The sequence below is a fragment of the Meriones unguiculatus genome, assembly GCF_030254825.1.
Source record: "Meriones unguiculatus strain TT.TT164.6M chromosome 13 unlocalized genomic scaffold, Bangor_MerUng_6.1 Chr13_unordered_Scaffold_34, whole genome shotgun sequence".
In the NCBI taxonomy this organism is placed as follows: Eukaryota; Metazoa; Chordata; class Mammalia; order Rodentia; family Muridae; genus Meriones; species Meriones unguiculatus.
The window spans coordinates 8,580,646-8,598,313 of NW_026843646.1; the positions used below are offsets into that span (position 1 = coordinate 8,580,646).

The 17,668-nt window shown below is 36.4% G+C and overlaps 2 pseudogenes; one reads left to right on the forward strand and one right to left on the reverse strand.

Annotated features, from left to right (window-relative positions):
* The window catches only part of LOC110543619 (zinc finger protein with KRAB and SCAN domains 7-like), a 262,089-nt pseudogene that overhangs the window by 130,462 nt on the left and 113,959 nt on the right, over positions 1-17,668 (forward strand).
* On the reverse strand, positions 7,457-9,243 carry LOC132650891 (zinc finger protein 431-like; annotated as a pseudogene).

Genomic DNA, 17,668 nt, shown 5'->3' on the forward strand with positions numbered 1-17,668 from the left:
TCTATAAGCTCTCTGTGTTCTCATGCATCAATACATAAACTGGGACAAGGGTATCACAAAAGTGTAACACATTGTGTCCTATCAGGTGGGACATATTTTCACTTTGCTTACTTGTAATCAGTGTTTTCCAGGCTTTTCTGCTACACAGTTAACACCTTGCACCCCCATGAGTACCTTGACATTCTGTGTCTTTGGTGCTTATCAGAATGTTAATGCATTTGCCATACACTTACATCAATATGGATTCATGATTTATGTGTCTTCTGTAGTGGACTTGACTGTTACTGTTTGTTTTAGTCTGCTGGAGCTAAGTGACAAATGATTTATAAACAAAGGCTTTACTTTTCATAGTAGTGAACTCTGGAAAGTCTAAAGTTAAATTATGAGGTCTAGTTGGGTCCATGCTTGTCTACAGTCATGTTCTCACTTTAAACTCAGTGTTTTAAATGGCCACATGATTTTATAGGATCTCTTCAATAAGGTTATGAACCTATTCATAAGGGCTTCACCTCCGAGACCTGAGTACCTCCCGAAGATCTCATGCAGTTATGTTACTTTTGGTCTCAGGACTTCAATACAGGAATTTTGGGAGGATATAGATATGCAGATAATTTTGATGTTTAAATTGTTTTGTCATTTGACCAATGAGAGCTTATATATCCGGCTTCTGTGTCTTTTTTTCTTTCCATTTTTCCCTCCATGCCCCCTCCCTCCTCCTCTCACAATCCCATTCTCCCTCCTCCTTCTCCACACATGTGCCTCCCCAAGTCCACTGATAGGGAAGGTCCTCCTCTCCCTCCTTCTGATCATTGTCTATCAGGGCTGATCAGGAATAGATTCACTGGATTCCTCTGTGGCCTGGTAAGGTTGCTTTCCCCTCAGGGGGAGGTGATCAAAGAGCAGGCTAATCAGTTCATGTCAGAGACAGTCCCTCTTCCCATTACAATGGAACCCAGTTGGACAATGAACTGCCATTGGCAACATCTGTGCAGGGTTCTAGTTTATCTCCATCAATGGTCCTTGGTTAGAATATCAGTCTCAGAAAAGACCCCTGTGCCCAGATATTTTGGTTCTCTTGCTCTCCTTGTGGAGCACCTGTCCGCTCCATGTCTTATTTCCTACTTCTTTCATGAAGTGCTCTGCACTCTGCCTAAAATTTGGCTACAAGTCTCAGCATCTTCTCTGATACCCTGCAGGGTAGAGCCTTTCAGATTTCCTCTGTGGTAGGCTCCTATCACATTCCCTGTTTACTCCCTCTTCTGATGTCCATCCTCTTTGCCTTTCTGAATGAGGATTCAGCATCTCAGCTAGAGTCCTCCTCCTTCATAAGTTTCTTTAGTTGTACAGATTTTAGTATGTTTATCCTATATTATATATATAATATCCACTTATGAGAGAGTATATCCCATGTGTGTCTTTCTGCTTCTGGGATACCTCACTCAGGATGATCTTTTCCAGTCCCCATCATTTGCCTGCAATTTTCATGATTTTCTTATTTTTTTATTGCTGAATAATATTCCATTATGTAGATGTACCAAAATTTTTGTATCCATTCCTCAGTAGAGGGGCATCTGGGTTGTTTCCAACTTCTGACTATTACAAATAAAGCTGTTACAAACATGGTTGGACAAATGTCTTTGTTGTATTCTTGAGCAACTTTTGGATATATGCCTAGGAGTGGTATAGCTGAATCTTGAGAAAGCACTATTCCTAATTGTCTGAGAAAGTGACAGATTGATTTCCAAAGTGATTGTACAAGTTTACATTCCTACCAGGAGTGGAGCAGGGTTCCTTTTTCTCAACATCCTTTTCAGCATGTATTGTTATTTGAGCATTAGATCTTAGCTATTCTGATGGCTGTAAGGTGAAATCTCATGACTGTTTTGATTTGCATTTCCCTGATTACTAAGGGCATTGAGCATTTCTTTAAGTGTTTCTCTGTCATTCGTCTATTGAGAATTCTCTGTTTAGCTCTGTGTCCCATTTTTTTTATTGGATTACTTGAATTGTTGCTGTTTAACTTCTTGAGTTTTCTATATATTCTAGATATTAGCCCTTTTGTCAGATATAGGGTTAGTGAACCCTATATTCTTTCCCAATCTGTAGACAGTGTCCTTTGCTTTACAGAAGCTTTTCAGCTTCATGAGGTCCCATTTATTGATTGTTGCTTAGAGCCTGTGTTGTTGGTGTTTTGTTACACCAGCCAAGACACAAGACCTGAGAAAGATATTTTCCTGGCACAGTCAAGAGGAGCACAAGAGTCCTTTCCAAAGCAATGATTTTCTTCAACAAAGCAAGCACCAGGATTTAACTTAGGGCATGTGGATATGCTCAAATGTGGGTTCCCTACTCAGAGCCATGCTAAATTAAGTCCTATTCTGAAAGTGATCATATTGTAAAATCAGAAATAAAAAGGCACTTTTGGCTCAAAGTCATGTGGAAATATGTGTAAAATTTTTAAAATGGACAGAAATGACACTGAGATGTTTAATTGTGATCACAAGCTCTTAACTGAAAATGAAGTAAATGAGGCCATGAAACTAGACTGCACAGGAGGCAATGCCATCTGGTAATCACGATGTCTGATCTATGAGGGGGATGTTTCAACGCTACTTTTCTCACTTACACAAAGGACAGAGAGCACAAATTCAGAAAAGTTCTAGCATCCCTTTGTATACTATCCCTCAGGAAAAAAAATCTATAACTTTAAATATAGTTTTCATTTTGAAATCATTTTGATACATGATATTTCTACATAGCCATGGCTGTTTTAGAACTGTCCATGGACCTGGGCATGGTGGGACACACCTGTAATCCCAGCACTCAAGGAAGAAGAGGCAGACAGATATATGTGATTTTGAGGATGCCTGGGACTACAAAGTGAGTCCAGAACAGGCAAAGCTACACAACAAAGTTGTGTCTCAAAAACAAACAAACAAAAACAGAGAACACACTCTGTTGAACAATCTGGCCTCAGTCTCAGAGAAATCAGCCTGCCACTGAATCCTAGGTTTAGGATGAGAGGGATGCACGTCTGAGCCAAGCTATGATTTTTAAGTGGTCTATTCTTGAATGAATGAATTAAAGGATAAAATAAGATGTACAAAAGAACCATTTTCCTTTTAATGAACAGCAATAAGTCTTCAAATTCTACAAAAAAATTTTCTGTCATCTATAAGTGGCTGCATTGCTTTATTAATTTCATAATTTATAACTGGATATTAGACATATAATATAGGATAATCATACTAAAATCTGTACAGCTAAATAAGCTAATTAAGAAAGCAGACCCTGGGTAAGATGTTCAATCTTCATTCAGAAAGGCAAATGGGATGGACATCAGAAGACAGAGAAAACAGGGATCTGGACAGGAACCTACCACAGAGGGCCACTGAAAGACTGTATCGATCAGGGTATCAAAACATATGCTAAGACTTATAACCAACCTTTGGGCAGAGTACAGGTAATCTTATGAAAGAAAGGGAAGATAGAAAGAACTGGAGGGGACAGGAGCTCCACAAGGAGAGAAATAGAAGGAAATAATCTGGGCACAGGGATCTTTGGAGACTCATACTCCAAACAAGGACCACAAATGGAGATAATATAGTACCACTGACAGATTTAACACATTGCAGTTCAGTGTCCAACAGGGTACCCTAGTAATGGGAAAAAAGACTGTCTCTGACCTGACTCAGGGCCTGGCTCTTTGATCACCTCTGCCTGTGGGGGGAACAGCCTTACCAGTCCACAGAGGAAGACAATGAAGACAGTCCGGATGAGACCTGATAGACTAGGTTCAGATGGAAGGAGAGAAGTACCTCCCCTATCAGTGGATTGGGGGAGGGGCATAGGAGAAGAGGGAGAGAGGATAGGATTGGGAGGGGATGAGGAGGGGTCTATAGCAGAGATACAAAGTGAATGAACTGTAATCAATAAAAATAAAAATAAGTTTAAAAATGCTGGAGTGTGTTTGTGTATACATACATGTTATTGTGTATACATGCTAGTGAGAGTACAAATTATTGCTATTTATTATCTACATCCCATATATAAGTTCTTGACATGGAACACATAGAGTCTTTTGGCCAATGACCACACTGGCCCTTATTTAGCCTGAAAATATATTTATGTATCTGCTAGTGTGTGAATCTGCATATACAGCAGCCCAAATATAGAAACATTAGAAAAATCTGTAGCAGTGACATGGACTACTCAGAGATTGAGCTCAAATCATTAGGCTTAGCAATAACTAATAATTTACCCACTGAGACAATTCTCTGACATTCACTTGCAGTTTTGAGAAAGTCTTATGAACAAGTCTTTACTCCTAAGAAAGAACCAAAATGAACCAAAATGAGACAGGAGTGTATAATTTTCATTTGCAAGTAGCATTTATTATTCAAATCATTTTATATTCTTCCATCCTCAGATGACAATATATTCATAATTTGAATAAAATATAATATTGTACTGATGTAATGTTTCAACTAAGTTTTATGAATCTCAATGAGCTTAGTGGGAAGACTTTGTGTTGTGCAAAACTGACAACATAAACTTGAAGATCATATAAGTATGACTAAAATAAACCCCACAAAATGTCACACAGTCTTCATATATCTGTCATAGCCTAAGAACGAATAGTCCACTAAACAAACAACATGTTTTGAAATAAATCTCATTGCTGTTACATTAATTAGCACCTCTTAGATAAATCTCTAAGAAGGCTAGATAAATCTCTAAGAAAGCTAGATAAATCTCTAGGAAGATGATGGGCACATAAACACACAAAGACAAAGTGTAATCACATAATGGAAATTAAAACAAATTCTTAAACAAATATATGTTTATATATAGTAAATATGGGAACATGTAGAAGCATGGAACTTTAAACAATATATACATATATATACACACACATACTATTAACCATTAATTAAATATTGATATCCAAGCAAGGACTAAAAACAAACATCTTAAATGAATTTGTGAAAACATAAAAAAAAATAACCACACATTCTCAGAGACCCTTCTTTTAAAACTATGATCACACACTGCCTGATATAAATAAGCAATGGACCACATAGATGATGGGGATCCCATTCTATACATTGCACAGAAAAATACCTATTACCAGGTTGAAATGCATTAAAACATGAATAACCACCACAGAAGGAATATCAGAACAACCTAATAAACTTCTGTGAATGGATTTGATACACATACAGAAATTTCAATCCCTACTCCAATGTTTCAAAATTCAGACCACAATCAGTTGGTGATCTCCTCCATTACATTTAAGGGAACGTGGTAAATAATTTACTTCCTGCAAGGTTATGATAAAAACAGATTCGAAAAAGTTTATTTTCTTGAAAGTAAATATATTTATTATGTCCCAAATAATCAATTCTTTGTATAAATAGGGTTCCTTCCTTTTATGAATTATTTTGTACTTCCTGACATCACAATGATCCATAAAGATTTAACATATTTACAGTACTAGAGACATGGCTTTGCAGTTAAGACAAATTTCATTCCCAGGACCTAGGTTAGGTTTTGAGAACTTTCTATAATTCCTGGTATAAGACAATCTCGTCTCAAGAAGAGCAGATGAGAAGGTCTGGTCTTCATGGAAACTAGAATGGAGGGGCACACAAATACACAAAGACAAAGTGTTATCACATAATGGAATTTAAAACAAATTCTTAAACAAATATATGTTTACTCATGAATGTTTTACTTATATAAGCATTCATTACTGAACTCAGGTGTTGAGGCAACTACAGGCTTACCTACAAATATTTTCTTCATCATGAATTCTTTCATGTAACAGAAATCAAACACATAGGTTTGAAGTCATAGAAATGAATCGTTCTCAGTTAGTGGTATCATTTGGGAAATTTTAAGAAATGTATCTCTGCTGGAGAAAGTATGTTATTTGGGTGTGCTTGATAGTTTTCAGCTTTATACTTTCTGTAGTTCCCACTCTCTGCTTCATGCTAAAGGTGGAGTTTGTGAGCTCAAAGTTTCCTACTTTAGCTGCCATGTATGACACTTGTTTTGCCCAATTTAAAGTGATCCCATATCCTCTCTCATATCATAAGGCAAAGTAAACATATTTGGAAGTTGCCTTAGACCTTGTGTTTAGTCACAGAAAATGCACTAATACGCACACATAAATTTTACAACTGGATGATTTATTTCATGTAACTGAAGTGAATTGTGAAATAAAAATGGATTATCTTATTGTTTCAATTAATATGCCTTCGGTCCATGAGATTTCAATTGGAAACAAAATAAGGATGGATGTCACAAATGCATGCATACATTGTTGACACTTGTTAGAATTTTCCTGCAAAATAATCTAGTGTAATTGAATGCAAGTTGGTGGGTCAAAGAACTTAACAAATCTTTTATTCTAATAGATGTTCTACAGAATGAGTTCTTTTAGGTTCTCAAAGACTACCCTGATATGCAAAGGCTTTAAGATGTAGCCCACACAGTAAGGCTTTTACTCTTATATAATGGTAGCATGAAGCAGAAAACCTTACCATACTGACTACATTCATGGGGTTTCTCTGCAGCATGACATTTTCTCATGATTTCAAAGAAAACCCTATGAAAAGGATTTACCACATTGCTTATTCAGAGGGTTTCACTGCAGTGTATGTTCTTTTATGTATTTGTAGATAACTGTATTAAGAAAAGGCATTATCACATTGAAGACATGTGTAAGGTTTCTCTCTACTATCTGCTCATTTGTATACTTGAAGATGATTTTATATGCAAAACATGTAAATGCAAATTGTATGTGGGAAGATGAGAAAGCAATTTGTATTAAGTATTTCCTTTTAGTTACCAGCATTCATTGATTTATAGGATTTAAGTTCATAGTCCCTAGGAAAGCTGTAGACTTCTCAATAGCTGACCGGCTTTAATTACTTAGCTTTTGTTGCCCAAAACATGACTGTTCCATACCATGATTTCTGGTCCCCTAACAGAATGACTGACCCAAACCACAGATTCTCTTTACTAAAACATAATACCTTTTCCTAACCACAAAAGAACAAATGGATATGTTTTGATTGTTAAACCTACATTTTGCATCAGGTAACTTCCTCAAAGACATAAACAAATCCCATATGCCTAAACCATGACTGATGGAAATAATTCAGTTGTAAAATGCTAAAGATGTTTATGATTTTCAAGCTCAGAACCTCTGTAACTTTCTGGCTCATTGGATGGGTAGGCATCACAGTTCAACATTATGTGTCCTTCATCAAACTGGATGACAATATTTTTTTTCATCTGTATTGACCTGTTTGACTTGTATTGGATTCAGTGAACAGAAGAACACAAAAGCCTTACCATATTGATTATATTCTCAGAATTTTCTCTCCATTTTGAAACTTTTATGAGGATGTAGAATATAGATATGTGTAAAGGTCTCCCATTTTAACACATTCATAAATTTTCTCTCTGTATGAATTCTTTCATGATGACAAAGATTATACAAATGTGGAGTAGCTTCACCATGTAAATACACTCATAGTCTTTCGTTCCAGTATGAATTCTTTCATGATGTTGAAGATGATTGTGAACAGCACGTTTTCATTAGATGACAGTTATGTGAAAAGGCTTTACCACATAGGTTACATTAATAAGGTTTCTCTCAAGTGTGAGCTCTTTTATGTATTAGGAGATGACTGTTACATACAAAGGCTTTCACACATTGATTACATCCATAAGAGTTCTCTCCAGTGTTAGTTCTTTTTTGTATTAGGAGACTACTGTTACATGCAATGGCTTCACTGCCTTAGTTACATTCATAAGGTTTCTCTCTAGTATGCGCTCTTTATGTCATAGGAGATTACTATTACATCAAAATGCTTTATCACATTGGTTTCATTCAAAAAGTTTCTATCCAGTGTGCTTCTTATATGTACATGGAGATTATTATGGCATGCAAACTTTTTCACACATTAGTCATATTCATAGGGTTTCACTTCAATAAGTGTTCTTGTTCAAGATAAGTCTTACATGAAAAGACTTCATGACATTAGTTATATTCATACGGATTTCTGCAACATGGATTTTTATGTCTTCGGGGAACACTGTTATCTACAAAGGTTTTACCACATTGGTTACATTCATAAGGTTTCTCTTCAGTGTGAGTTCTTTTATGTATTAGGAATTGACTGTTCTGTGAAAAGGTTTTACCGCATTGGTTACATTCATGAGGTTTTTCTCCAGTGTGAGTTCTTTTATGTACTAGATTACTGTTCTGTGCAAAGGCTTTACCACATTGGTTACATTCATAAGGTTTCTCTCCAGTGTGAATTCTTTTATGTACTCGTAGATTACTGTTAGATGCAAAGGCTTTAGCACATTGGTTACATTCATAAGGTTTCTCTCAGTGTGAGTTCGTTTATGTACTAAAAGTTTACTGTTATATGCAAAGGCTTTACCACATTGATTACATTCATAAGGTTTTTCTCCAGTGTGAGTTCCTTTATGTCTTAGGAGATCACTGTTAGATGCATAGGCTTTACGACATCGGTTTCATTCATGAGGTTTTTCTCCAGTGTGAGTTCTTTTATGTACTAGGAGATGACTGTTATGTACAAAGGCTTTACCACATTGGTTACATTCATAAGGTTTCTCTCCGGTGTGAATTCTTTTATGTACTCGTAGATTACTGTTAGATGCAAAGGCTTTACCACATTGGTTACATTCATAAGGTTTCTCTCCAGTGTGAGTTCGTTTATGTACTAAAAGTTTACTGTTATCTGCAAAGGCTTTAGCACATTGGTTACATTCATAAGGTTTCTCTCCAGTGTGAGTTCTTTCATGTTTTTGGAGATCACTGTTCCATGCAAAGGCTTTCCCACATTGATTACATTCATAAGGTTTTTCTCCAGTGTGAGTTCGTTTATGTACTAAAAGTTTACTGTTATATGCAAAGGCTTTACCACATTGGATACATTCATAAGGTTTCTCTCCAGTGCGAGTTCTTTTATGTATTAGGAGATGACTGTTCCGTACAAAGGCTTTACCACATTGATTACATTCATAAGGTTTTTCTCCAATGTGAGTTCCTTTATGTCTTAGGAGATCACTGTTAGATGCATAGGCTTTACGACATCGGTTACATTCATGAGGTTTCTCTCCTATATGTATCCTTTTATGTCTTAGGATATGACTTTTACTTGCAAAGGCCTTACTATATAGGCTACATTCATAGTGTTCCGCACCAGTATGCATACTTTTACATGTGTGGGGACTACTGTGATGTGCAAAGACTTCATATTGAGTATCTTCAGGGAGTTTATCTGCACATTGATTGTTTTCATACCTGCAAAGATAATTGGCACATATGACAGCTTTTCCACATTCATTACATTAATGGACGTTTTTGCCACATGACTTAATTTTGCAGTTTGAATTAAAAGTAAAGAATAATTACATTTTGAGTTTTCATCATTATTTTTACATTCACAGTGTTCTCTACTGGTTGTTTTGCTGAGCCAGCAATCAGCTAAGTACTGATGAAATCATAGTGTTGTTAGTTCTATGGCTGATCACCTGTCGTATGTTTTGTAAACCTTTGCCCTTCCTTACTTATCTATTGGAAATAATAAAGAGCTAACAAGTGATAGCAGGGCACAAAATGCAGGACAGAACTTCTGAGTGAGAAAGGGTTGCTGGGAAGAAGAAAGCAAATGACCATTCACTAGCATGACAGTGAGGTTAACAGATGGACGTGACCATGAACAAAGAAGTAGAGCTGGCCATGCATCCGGACAGTGTGCTAGGTTTGTGTTAGGGAAAAAAAAAGGTTCAGAATCTGCCCAGTAAATTGCCTAAGCTTTAAAATATTAAAAAGCCTCTGCATCATTATTTGTACTGCTGGAAGCTCTAAATATCCCATATAAACATAATAGGTATCAATTTTTAAACATCTACTCAAAATGGGGACTACTATACCTTTTAGTTGTTCTGGGTGGTACATTGTTTCTTTCAATATACACATATTAAAATTATTTGTACTCATTGTGATATATGATATAATTATTAAAATAATAATAATAAATGACATGGTTCCATGATGCATTCACACATTTGATTTTTGTTCATCACAGACATGTGATATAGGGATTATGGTTTTTCCACAACAACATTCCTGACTCTAAAAAAACTGCCCTTCTCACAAAACTTAGCAACATTACTACAAGTATATGAGTAACCCCATTTTACTATGGATGAGTTGATTAGTATAATCTTTTGGATATACTTTCATCACCTATTTACTGTGAATACATTGAGCAATATCTGAGTTGTAGGAGACTAAACAAATTTCAGTTTTACCTCAGCGCTAATGAGTAAACAATTTAAACATTGATCTTGCGTAAGTATGATTTCCTTGCATTCTTTCTTAGAGGAGTGCCTTGCAAACACACATCAAATACCTAACGTGGACGTACATATTTCAGTAACAAGTTAGTCATCATCAATAAATACACTTAAAACTGATCATTTACACTGTCCCTTCTCTTTCAAACTTCCAGAACATATTAAAATTATTTTCAGAACCATATTCATATCAGCTTACAATGAAAATTACCTTGTATGTCTTCTAGAATTTTGACAATGCTCTTCTATATTATGACTTTCCCAATTGTAGCCTAAAATACAGTAACAGAAAATGTATGCTTTATTATTGGAAATAATACAAAGTTTAAGTCGTGATCTATGGTCAATCAAAGATCGATTCATCTAATTCTTCCTCATCCTCAAGAGAAATTACAGAAGCACATCAATAATGAATAGTGTTTCCCCATATTTTAAGAAGTAAATAAAATTCATTGCCCTACCTATTGCTGTGAGGTTCCTGTAGGTCTCTAGCATCACATCTTTGTAGAGATTCCTTTGGGAAGGATCCAGCAAAGCCCACTCTTCTTGAGTGAAGTTCACATGCACATCATTGTAGGTCAATGCAGTCTAAAATATCCACAAACATGTACAACAGAAAGTATGATACTTAGAATACTGGAAATGTATCCTTCATTTACAATATTTTCAATGTATTCTGGTGGCTCTTCTACTTAGTTTCTGACACACAAGTTGTAATGTGATCACCAACTCTTTTTCGGAGTAAACTCAACAGTGAGGTTCACCTCTCTAATTTCTGCATCCTTTTAGTAGGATATAGGCTTACAAGAGAAATGTCAATTAACAGATAAAGAGAGAGAGAGAGTAAAGAGAAAAACAGTACAGAGCCCACATGAGAAAAATAGTATAAATGATTCCTGACTCTTATAAGAATGGGCAGGCTGGGTATATTATCTGATGACTTTAATTCCAAAATCACTCAGGAAACAGAGGCTGGTGTATTTCACAGAGGTGGACGGTAGACGGCTCTTTGCAATAAATTCCAGGACACTCAGGGGTACATAATAAGATCCTGAACAATATGCAAAAATTAATCAAACAAACAAGATAAAAAACCTTAAAGATCTTTCTCAACTTTTTATAAAGAGTTACACATTCACTCCAGTTCTGCATACATGTCTAGAAACCTGAAGTACCTCATTTTAAACTGTAATATTAATATGATCTTTTTAAAAATGAAATGTATGTTTGAACAATTACAAAAGGAGAGATGAAAATATTAGCAATGTAAATGTTGATCATAAATAAGCAACATGGGGATGGAGGTATGGCTCAGTAGTTAAGAACACTGTCTGTTCTTCCAGAGGACATGGGTTAAATTCCCAGCACACATATGACAGCTAATAGCTGTCTGTAACACAAATATATTAAATAAAATACTTGTAAAACATATGCAAGAACACATCAAAGATATACACGATGAAAAAATTGGCTTAATCTCAGGAATACAGGGATAGTTCAGTATATGAAAATCCATCTGTAATCCACCATATAAACTGACTGAAAGACCAAGATCACATGATCATCTCATTAGATGAAAAAAAAAAAAGGCTTTGACAAAATTCAACAACCCTTCATGTTAAAAGACTTGGAGAAATCAAGCATACAAGGATTCAGGCACACACTTAACATAATAAAGGTAGTAAAAAGCGAACTGAGGGCCAACATCAAATTATTTGGAGAGAAACTTAAAGAAATTCCACTCATATGAGGTACATATCTCCATAACTCTTCAATATACTCCTTAAGTCCTAGCCAAAACAATAAGACAACTGACGGTTATAAAGGAGATACAAATTGGAAAGGAAGAATTCAAAGTATCACTATTCGTAGATGATTTCTTAGTATACCTAGGTGACCCAAGAAATCCTACCAGGGAATTCCTACAGTTGAAATACACTTTCCACAAAGTGGCTGGGAGCACAACTCAAATTTTCATTATTCCTTCTGTATACAAATAAAAAATGGGCTGAGAATAAAATTTGGAAAACAACACCCTGAACAGTAGCCACAAACAAGATGAAGTGAAAGACCTCTATGACTAGAATTTGAAGTCTTTAAAGAAAGAAACTGAAGAAAATATCAAAAGATGGAAAGATCTCCCAAACTCATGGATATATAGGATTAACATAGAAAAACAGCATTCTTTTTTAAATATTTTATTAATTACAGTTTATTCACTTTGCATCCGTCCTCCTTCTCCCCTCCCAAATGCTCCCTTTATTCCCTTTCTCTAAAGCAGCATTCTTAAAAATGGAGTCTACAGATTCAATCCATTTCCCAACAACATTCCAACACAGTTCTTTACAGACCTTGAAAGAGCAAACATTAAATTTAAGTGGAAAAATAAAATACCCTTGATAACATTACAATCCTACAAAATTGGAATAATGACACAGAAATAAACCCACACCCCTATTGGAACTTTACTTTCAACAAAGAAGCCAAAATTATACAATGGAAAAAAGACAGCATCTTAAACAAATTGTGGTAGATGTCTGCACATAGAAAAATGAAAATAGACCCTTTGTATGACCCTGCAGAAACTGAAGTCCAAGGGAATCAAAGACCGTCACATAAACCCAGAGACTCTAAATCATATAGAAGACAAGGTGGAGAAAATTCTGGAACTAATTAACACAGGAGAACAACATCAGCACAGGCTCTGAGATCAACAATAAATGGCATCTCAAACTGAAAAGCTTCTGTAAGTCAAAGGACACTATCAATAGAACAAAACAGCAGTCAACAGATTGGGAAAATATCTACACCAACCCTACATCAGACAGAAAAGTAATATCCAAAATATACAAAGAACTTAAGAAATTAAACACCAACAAATCAAATAAACCAATTTAAAAATGGGGTTCAGAGCTAAAATGAGAAGTCATAAGAGAGAAAAGTCAAATGGCTGAGAAACACTTAAAGAAAAGATCAAAGTCCTTAGCCATTAGACAAATGGAAATCAAAATGACTCTAAGATTCCATCGTACACCAATGAAGTTGCTAAGATAAAAAAACTCAAGTGACAACACATTCTGGTGAGGATGTAGAGAAAAGGGAACTTTCCTCCAGGTCTGATGGGAGTGCAAACTTGTACTACTTCTCTGGTAATCAAACTGGTGCATTCTCAGAAAATTGGGCATATTTCTATCTCAATACCCATCTATACCACTCCAGGGAATATATCCCAAAGATGTTCCATTATAGAACAAGGACATTTGTTCTACTATGTTCATAGCTGTTTTATTCATAACATCCAGAAAGTGAAGAACGGATAAAGAACTACTAATACATTTACACAATGGAATACACCTCAGTTATTAAAAATAAATCATGGAAATTGCAGGCAAATGGATCAAACTAGAAAAGATCATCCTGAGAGAGGTAACCCAGACACAGAAAGAAACGCATTGCTTATAAGCAGATATTAGACCTATAGTACAGCATATGCATTCTACAATCCACACACCCAAAGAAGCTAAGTAAGAAGGGTCCATGAGAGGTTGGTAGAATATCACTCAGAATAAAAAAAAGAGAACAGACAGCAGAAGTAGATGAATAGAGGGAACTGTGCAGAAGTTAGAATGGGGAGGGAAACAAATGTGGTAGGAGATGTGGAGAGAACTGTAGTAGGACATGAGAGGCCTGAGAACAAGAAGGGTAACTGAGGGGGCTTCTCCTTGGAGTCATTTGACAGGGAAGTTTCATGAGAGGACCTGGGTGTGACTGGGTGTGACTCTAGCTGAGAATCCTAATGGAGGGGCAGGAGAAGAGAGACATGGAAAATTAAGTATGAAGTGACCACCTCTTAGCCAGTCAGGACTAGTGGAGAGAGGGAACAACAACTGGACAACAAAACCCACTATCCAAAAATTACCCTGACTGCAATAAGTTTAGGGATAATGATGGAACAAAGATTGAGGGAATGTCCAACCAATAATTAGGCCAACCTGAGACCCACACTACACTAGAGAGCCAGCCAATGAAACTGTAAATGTTGCATTGCTGAGCTTGTAGAAAAGAGCCTAATTATGCCTGTTACCTCAGAGGCTCCACCCAATAGCCAATGGAGACAGATGCTGGAACTTGCAACTAAGCATGGGGAGGATCTCTGGGGGTCTTATGGAAGTACTGGGGGAAACATGGAAGAACCCAAAGGGGATAGAAAGCCACAAGAAGACCAACAGAGAAAAGTAACCCAGACCTGGGGGGGGTTAAGAAAATGAGACATCAACTAAGGAGCATGCATGTTCTAGACCTAGGCTTCTTGAACTTATCTGTACTAAGGGTGGTTGGGTCCATGTGGGTTGAGTGGTAAGTTGAGGGGACTGTTTCTAAAAGGAACTCTACTGCACGCTTTTAGAAAATCTCCCCCTGTCAAGTGTGCCTTGAATGGCCTTAGTGGATGAGGATATGCTCAGTCCTGATGTGACTTGATGTGCTGCAATAGGGTGATACAGGAAGACTAAGGCTCTATTTTTGTGAGAGGGGAGGAAGAAGGGTGAGGGTGGACTGAGAGCAGAGGAAAGAAGGATCACACTTTGGATGTAAACTCAAAAAACAAACTAATCTCTCTAAAAAATTTAATACACTCAGAGAGAGAGACAATGGAATTGAAAGGTGATAACGGAGGGGGCTGTAGGTGGGACATGAAATAAACATAATAAATAAAAATGAAAAAGAATAATATTAATACATTCTCTGAAATATCCAGAGGGAAAACTGGCAACATGACCTTGCCCATCAAATTAGAATTCGTCCAAATAAACCTCCAAAACTGTCATCAAATCTTCATATATCTGTCATAGTCTAAGAACACAGTCATATTATACATCTATAACATGCTTTTTTGAAATTAATCTAATTATTGTGTCATTATATAGAATCTGTAGGAAATTCTCTTACAAGGCAGAACTTCAGCACGATGTGACATAAAGAAGTATGTAACTTCAAACAATACATATATACATACATACATTTTATTAAACATTTTAATGTTAATGTCCAGGAGCAAAGTCACTTTTAGCATACTTTTTTTTCTTCTAACCTGCTACTGTGCTGCTGTGATTGAATCCCCTAACCACCAACATCTCAGGTCATGAATGGGTTTACTTTTTTGGCCCATCATTTTGAAAACCTAGGATAGAAACTCAAATTTCAAGAAAACTAAGGCAAAAATCAGGGCAAATATTGTTTCCTGTCTTGCTCTCGTTTCTTCATTGTCTCAGGCTCAGCTAGCTTTTTTTATGCAGCCCAGGGCCACTTAATTAGGGATACTGCCATCCTCAATTGAAGAACCTTCTATAGAAATCATCAGTCAATGCAATCTCTCGTTTACATAGAAACCAGCCATTTTCTCATTAGTTTACTTACTTTTTCACCTTATAGCCTGCTCAAAGCTCTGTACCTCCTCTCCTGCTGTTATCATCCCCACCATCATCCTTCACTCCTCTTCCCCTTCTTCTCAGGAAAGGGGAGACTCCCCATAACAAATCTCAGCACATCAAGTTGTATACAGACTAAGTGCATCTTCTTCCACTGAGGCCAGAAAAGGCTTCCCAGCTAGGGCAAAATGATTCATAAGCAGTCAACTGTGTCCATGTCACAGACAGCCCCCATTTCAGATTCTAGGTGACCAACATGAAGACAAAGCTGACCATCAACTAGACATGTGTAAGTGCCTAGGTCCATTCCATGCATGTTCTTTGAATAGTGGCAACCAGCAAATTTAGGCTGGCATGCTGTGAACTGAATTTACCATGTAAAAAACCCACAGTATTATGAAACGCAGGATTATGAAGATATATTACGGACACAAAAATATGACTTCTGTACTTACTGTTCAGCAAAAGTAATGAAGATTGTATACAATATGTGTGAAGGAATATAGCAAAAATTCCAAAACATAAGCCCAACAATATACTCAAGTTTTCATCAAGACACCTAAGGAAACTCAACCAAGAAAAAAAGGTAGACCAATGTTTCCTATGATTATATACATATAGAAATTAAATAAACACAAACATCACAACTCCCACAAAAATAACTCAAAGTAACTCCTACACTGTTCAAATTATGCTCTAGGTACTACTGACCTTATTTTCAAACAGAGTCCCCATGACCTGTCTCTCTAAATGGAGGTCACCAAAATGACAGACTATGGCACTGTAGCCCTGCATGGCCCCCTAGTGACTGCAGGCAAATCCAGTCCCACTGATGCCCCTAAACAAAACAATGTTAAATAATAACTTTATAACTGTTTCCTGCCACATCTATTATGTCACAAGCTGTGAAATCTGCCCTAGTTAACTATATAACACAATGTGTATCTGTGACACCACTGCAGCTCAGAAATTCCTTTTAACCCTGGAATTGAGTTCCTTAAGTCCCAGAAATTTGACCTTCATTTTTTCAAGTTGTCTTCCCACTTCGCACACATAAATAGGCAGCTCATTACATGACTCAAATGAGTAATTTTTAGAACTCAGCTGTGGTACAGGCTTTACCTTAAAATTTTGGGAATTTTAACCAAGAGGAAAGCAAAGTCATGCTGCTGGGAAGCAATAGACTGGGATCTAAGAGACCTGTACCAATAAAGCTTGCCTTAGAAATATTTTTCCAAAAGGCTGAAGATGCAGCTGTTCTAGAATTAATATCCACCCCCACAGTGAAAGTACACCATACATAATTAAATGGTTAACTAAAAAATAATCTCTTTGATAGTAGCACGTATCTAGCTCTACTTAATGCTATAAGTGAAGTCAGCCTAAAACTGATTTTGTATTCCATACACACAGTCTTTCTTAAGTCTCTTAATTTTAGGCTTCGGTTTATACATTAAACAATTTTAATATGGACTAGAGATTTCAAGTCTAGCCACTGAAACAAATGGGAGATTTACACAGCAAAGATATTCCTTGAATGATTTAAGTACTCCACTTCCATAATACAGCAGGTCATTATTCAGTGTCAAGGTAGAAGAGAGAGGACTCAGTGGTTTCAAATGTTAAGAAAAGTAGAAGGTAGAAAAAGTGCCAAAACCATACAATGAAAAAAAAAGACATCTTAACAAATGGTGTTGGACTAACTGGATGTGTACATGTACAAAAATGCAAACAGACAAATACTTATCACCCTGCACAAAACTAAAATACATATGGATCAAAGACCTGAATATAAAAATGGACACACTAAACCTGTTAGAAGAAAAAGTGGG